The sequence below is a fragment of the Neoarius graeffei genome, chromosome 22 (genome assembly GCF_027579695.1).
Source record: "Neoarius graeffei isolate fNeoGra1 chromosome 22, fNeoGra1.pri, whole genome shotgun sequence".
NCBI lineage: Eukaryota > Metazoa > Chordata > Actinopteri > Siluriformes > Ariidae > Neoarius > Neoarius graeffei.
The window spans coordinates 56,568,831-56,575,241 of record NC_083590.1 but is presented as its reverse complement, the minus strand read 5'-3'; the positions used below and the strand labels follow the sequence as shown (position 1 = coordinate 56,575,241).

Genomic DNA, 6,411 nt, shown 5'->3' with positions numbered 1-6,411 from the left:
CCGGGTGCTCCGGTTTCCCCCACAGTCCAAAGACATGCAGGTTAGGTTAACTGGTGACTCTAAATTGACTGTAGGTGTGAATGTGAGTGTGAATGGTTGTCTGTGTCTATGTGTCAGCCCTGCGATGACCTGGCGACTTGTCCAGGGTGTACCCCGCCTTTCGCCCGTAGTCAGCTGGGATAGGCTCCAGCTTGCCTGCGACCCTGTAGAAGGATAAAGCGGCTAGAGATAATGAGATGAGATGAGAAAATGAGAGAGAGAGAGAGAGAGAGAGAGAGATATGGATGAATAGATTGATCGATCTATCAATTCCATCAGTGGGAAGTATATTCAGATGGTATGGGCTATATTTAGCATTGTCCACAGTACTGTTTTGGCAGTAGATTTTTTCCTGCTAGTGGATTAAAATCTTTTTTTGTGGAACAACCCCTACAACTCAATTCACTATAATGTTAGAAATGGTCATCAGTGACTTCCGGTGTAGCGACTAATGGAGTAGGACGCGTTTCTCTGAGCACCTGCAACAACCTTTAAAAAAAACCTATTTTAGATACACCTTTTGTATCTTTTTTTGGTGTGTGTTCCCCACCACCATAATTCGAATTTAACGCTGTCTTTTTGCCAATCAAAATGCCTCCAAAACCTAAAGTACCTGTACAACCACCGCGGCCTGCTTCACACATTGCATCCCCGTCTCATAGTGACTCACCTTCTGGCCTGGTCAAAGCCACAGGCGGCACTGCTTCCCACAACTTTAAGGCCGAGCTGCTCTCGTCACTCCGCGTTGAGATGATTTTCAAAACTGAGCTTCAGGCTGCCTTGACCGAAAACTTGTCAAACATCCAGACTGAGCTACAGGCAGTGAAGTCTGAATTATCTAGCAGCATTACAAACATCCAGTCTGATGTGTGCACTCTGAAGACCACCATAGGTGAAATGGAGACATCGCTGTCCTCCTGCGCCGATGACATTACTACCTTACAGGCTAAAGTGGAGCATCTGTCAACTGAACTGACGAGATTGGACAATAAATGTGAGGATTTGGAGGCGAGATCGCGGCGCAATAATATACAGTTAGTGGGCATTCCTGAAGATTTTTCCACCTCTTCTACTGCTACAGCTGTTTCCTCTCTGCTCAAGGAGGCTTTTAAGCTCGAGAAGGAGCCTCTCGTGGACCACGCTCATCGTACTCTGAAGCCGAAGCCCGGAGAGCGCCCTCCCCCCATAATTGCTCATCTGCACTACCATACAGACTGTGTGGACATACTGCGCCGAGCCAGGGCTCAGCAACGGATCAAGATTGGAGACATGAGTTTTTCTGTCTTCCCCGACCACACTCCGAGGACGGCCCGTGCCCGAGCCTCCTTTAATGATGTCCAATGCCGGCTCCACGAAATACCGGGGATTCGCTTTGGTTTGCTCTACCCAGCGTGCCTCTGGGTCACTCATAACGGTGCAGAGAAGGAGTTTAAATCACCAGAAGAGGCCAGCGCATTCATCAGGTCGCTCAATATGTGAGAGAACCGAGAAATGATACACAACTTTGAGGAAGCAGTGACAGTTAATATTGACAGTTATTACTTTATTTCATTTGTTTCCTCTTTTCTTTTCACTTTACTATTCTCATATACGCACACTATGTGGTTTTCAGTTTTCACTTCAACTTGGACTTGATTGGTTGTACCATTCTGTCAAATGTTGCTAGGCCTGCAGGAGCTCAATCCGAAGCTCGATAGTCATGCTTAAAGTCGTAAGTTTTTGTTTTGTGGGTCTGACTCCTTGTGGAGTTAGCACTGGGTTCTCCATCGTTTGGGGATGGAGTCGTTGTAAGTGCAATGGGGTGGGGGGTTCAATCTGCAAGTGTGGTGTTTTTTGTTTGTTTGTATGTTTTGTGTGTGGTTTTTTCCCCCTCTTCCTTCCTTCCTTCCTTCCTTCCTTCCCTGGGGGTCCGCATTCAGTCTATTTCTATCTCTAGGAACTTAACATATGTCCACCAATGCTAGTACTTCCAATATTCCACATATTGGGTCCTCTGTGAGATTCTTGAGCTGGAATATTAAAGGCATGGGGAGTCCAATTAAGAGATCAAGGATATTTGCTCATTTGAAACGTCTTAAAGCTGACCTAGTGTTTCTGCAGGAAACCCACATGCGCATCAAAGATCAGGTCAGACTTAAATGTTCCTGGGTTTCTGAGGTGTTTCACTCAAATTTCAACTCTAAAGCCAGGGGGGTTGCTATTTTAATTGGTAAGTCAATTCAGTTTTCAGCTTCTAAGGTGATATCAGACAAAAATGGCAGATACTTAATTGTTACAAGCATGCTATTCCATACTCCCGTTTTATTAATTAACATATATGCCCCAATTTTGACGATCCACACTTTATGAATAAACTTTTTGAATGCCTTCCCTCATTGAATAACAGCCTTCTTATAACTGGAGGGGACATGAACTGTGTCAAAGGATCCCTAGGGGGCAAAGGATCCCTGGAGGAGTAGCACCTTTCTGGTTGGCCTAAAACAATATGACGTCCCAGATAGGTCTCCCCATATCCAGCGTTATGTGATGTGCAATATATTGCCATTTGTTATTAGCTAGTGGTCACACCTCCTAGCCTCTCACATAACAAAGACTGTACGCAGTGGCTCTTAGCGCCACCCCTAGTTTCGCAGAACGCGACGGATCTAGGGGAGACAACCCCGATATAAAATCAGACAGGTGATGTGTGGACCTGTGACCCCATCACTTAATCTAAATTTTTCGCATTGTAAAGTTTACACATTATGGAAAGTACAACTACGGTAAATCCTATACTTCCAGTCCTGGGAGCGGACAGGAATCCAGCCATTGGAGGTGGTGCTGTCCAGCCGTCAGGAGGAGCATATGATGGTGGGTCCTTAAATCCTCAAGGAAGGGGCTCGCCTGATCTCGGCACCAACCGCGAGGCTCTATTGCGTTGCAGGAAAACCTGTTTTATGGCTACCTTTAACACATGTACACTTCGAGATAACGCTAAGGCAAAGGAACTGGCTTACTGTGCTGGCTCACTTGGTATTGAGATACTTGGAATCCAAGAACACCGGCTAGTCCATTAAGATCAACTTGTCTTCAGTAATATCGAAGATTGCTACCTCGTCACTACATCTGCATGGAGGAATGATGCACAGGCTTCGATAGGAGGGGTTGGCCTCCTACTTAGTAAACGGGCAAAGAAAGCGCTGTGTGATACTCGATCATACTCACCACGAATTCTGCTTTCAGTGTTCTCAGGTAATCCTGCCACCACAGTTATAGTCGCCTACTCACCCACAAATGTGTCGGAAACAAGTGATATAGAGCAATTCTATAATGACCTTCGCCAAGCAATTTGCGATGTGCCAGCGCACAACTTTCTTGTCATCTTGGGAGACTTAAATGCCAGGCTGGGTCCAGAGGTCGCGTGTTTTCCTTTTCATGATGCAACCAATAGAAATGGTCAATACCTTTCAGATCTCATGACTGAAAATAATCTCATACCAGCTAACACCAGCTTTAAGAAGCGCATTGGTAAGAGATGGACCTTCTCAGATCGAGCCACTCTGGCTAAGCGACAACTCGACTATATCCTGGTCAGAAGTAAATGGCGCAACAGTGTTCTGAACACTGAGTCCTATAACAGCTTTGATAGCCTTGGCTCTGACCATCGACTAGTTTCTATGAGAGTTCAACTTAGTCTTCGAGTAACCAAACAGAAATCTAAACCCGTCTGCTACGATTGGAGATGCTTCGCTGCTACACCTAGTATGCAAGATCAGTACAGTGTGCAGGTTAAAAACCACTTCGATCTCTTAGATAACACTGGTGACCCCACTACGAGATACCAGCACTTTATGGACGCCAACAAAGAAGCTGCCGAAGTCTGTGTTCCCAAAAAGGTGAAATCAAAAAAGGAGCTTAGATCCCTGCATCCTGATGTCATAGCAGCCAGAGGCAAACTGAACGAGATCCATTATGAGAGAACCGCAGCAAGCAGTGAGAATCGGGATGAGTTGAACTATACCCTGGACTGCGCCAGAAAGGATCTTTATGCAGTATATGATCGTCTCCAAGCTGAATACCTGGAGGAAAAAGTAAAAAGGGTGGAGACAGCAGATGCCAATAGGCAGTATAGAGAGGCCTGGGAGGTCATAAATGAAATCAGTGGCCGTAGGAAGAAGGCTTTACACAGACGAATTGCTGGAAGCAGCCCAGAGGAGAGAGTGTCAATTTGGAATAATCATTTTAAGAACCTGCTTGGTAACCCTCCCCCTGTGATGACATACCAGTAGTCCTCACAGATATAGATATCGACGATTGTCCATTTACCGCTGAAGAATATGCCCGTGTCAAGAAAACCCTCAGACAGGGAAAAAGTGCTGGTCTGGACAACATTCCATCTGAAGTTGTGAAATATTGTGATCTTGATAAAATCATACTGGACTTTTGTAACCAGGCACTACTAGAGGGAAGAAAACCGAAGCAGTGGTCCCTCATTCTCCCAGTTCCTAAGCCGGGTAATCTATCAATCGCAGACAACTATCGAGGTATCAGTCTCACCTGCGTCATTGCCAAGATCTACAACCGTATGATTCTCAATCGTATACATGATCCTATTGACCCCTACCTCAGAGATAACCAAAATGGATTCAGAGAAAATCGGTCAACTTTAAGTCATATTCTTGCTCTATGAAGAATACTTGAGGAGGCTCATAAAAACAACTTGACATGCGTGCTCACATTCCTGGATTTCAGAAAAGCCTTTGATTCCATCCATCGGGGTAAAATGATAAAGATCCTCAAGGCCTATGGCATCCCCAAAAGACTGCTTGGAGCAATCAACGAGATGTATTCTGACACTCGAGCAAAGGTCGTGACCCCGGATGGGGAGTCGGAAGAATTCGAGATCTCTGCGGGCATGCTGCAAGGGGATACCCTTGCCCCTTACCTATTTGTGATAGTTCTCGATTTCGCCCTCCGTAAAGCCATCGACAAATGAGAGCTTGATCTGGGTTTCACAATAACACCAAGACGGTCACGCAGAAACCCTGAAAAGACCATAACAGACCTGGACTTTGCTGATGACATTGCTCTCCTATCCAATGACTTCAATCAGGCTCAGAGGCTGCTGTTTAGCGTCGAGAAAGAATACAATCACATTGGCCTAGTCCTAAATGACAGGAAGACCAAAGTCATCATTTGTAATTTGTCATCTTCTGCTTCTGGTCCACGGGTAACCAGTGAGGGAAATGTTATCGAGGAGATCAAAGATTTTAAATATCTTGGGTCAACTCAACTGAACAAGATCTAAAAGTCAGGAAAGCCCTTGCCTGGAAAGTGCTCAGTGACTTAAGTACAATCTGGAAGTCAAGTGTCTCCCGGGATCTAAAGACCAGGCTCTTTGTGACGACAGTAGAGTCAGTTCTACTCTATGGGTGCGAGTGTTGGTCTCTGACATCGACCCTTGAAAAGTCACTCGATGGTGCCTACACTCGTACACTGTGAACAGCACTTAACATCAGCTGGCAGAGCTTCGTTTCAAATGAAGATCTATACGGAACGCTCCATAGAATCTCGGACAAAGTGGCCTGGAGGAGGTTGGGACTCGCCGGCCACTGTTTCCGCCATAAAGAACTACCCGCTGGGGAGCTACTACTCTGGGAGCCTACCCATGGACACAGGAACCCGGGCCACCCACCAACAACATTCATCAACCTTCTAAAGAAGGACGTTTGTGACCACATCCGAGCTGGGGTCATGCATGGCTGACCGTGAGGACTGGTCTTCCAGGCGTGTGACTCGGCTGAGGCCGCCCTGAGGAGGATGAGGAGGAGGATGAACTGTGTAATTGATCCCAACCTAGACTGCTCTAACCCATGAACTCTGACCCCTTCTTTAATGTCGAGGTTACTTTCAGATTTTATGTCCAAGAATGGCTGCATTGATCCTTGGAGATTTTATAACCCTTGTACCAAGGAATATTCATTCTTTTCTCGGATGCATCAGTCTTTCTGTTGGATTGATTATTATTTTATTGATGCTAAACTAATTCACAAAGTACTGTCTGTCAATTATCACCCTATTGTTATTTCTGACCACGCTCATCTTTCTTTAGATATTCAGTTCTCTTCACAACCCCGGAACTCAACACCTTGGAGGTTTAATACATTACTTCTCTCAGATGATAAGTTCACCGAATTTATTGCAACTAAAATTGATGATTATATCTCTATAAATCAAAATGATATGGAACCTGTTTCTTGTTCACTGCTGTGGGAATCATTAAAAGCATACTTGCGGGGACAAATTATTTCCTACTCTGCCCACTTGAATAAGTCCCGTAAAACCAAATTGCAAGAACTCTCTATCAATATCACCAAATTGGACCAACAACTC

At 45.3% G+C, this 6,411-nt stretch overlaps 1 pseudogene; it reads left to right on the top strand.

The window, feature by feature from the left end:
* The first annotated feature begins 2,783 nt into the window (after positions 1–2,783).
* On the top strand, positions 2,784–4,307 carry LOC132870334 (craniofacial development protein 2-like; annotated as a pseudogene).
* The last annotated feature ends 2,104 nt before the right edge of the window (positions 4,308–6,411 follow it).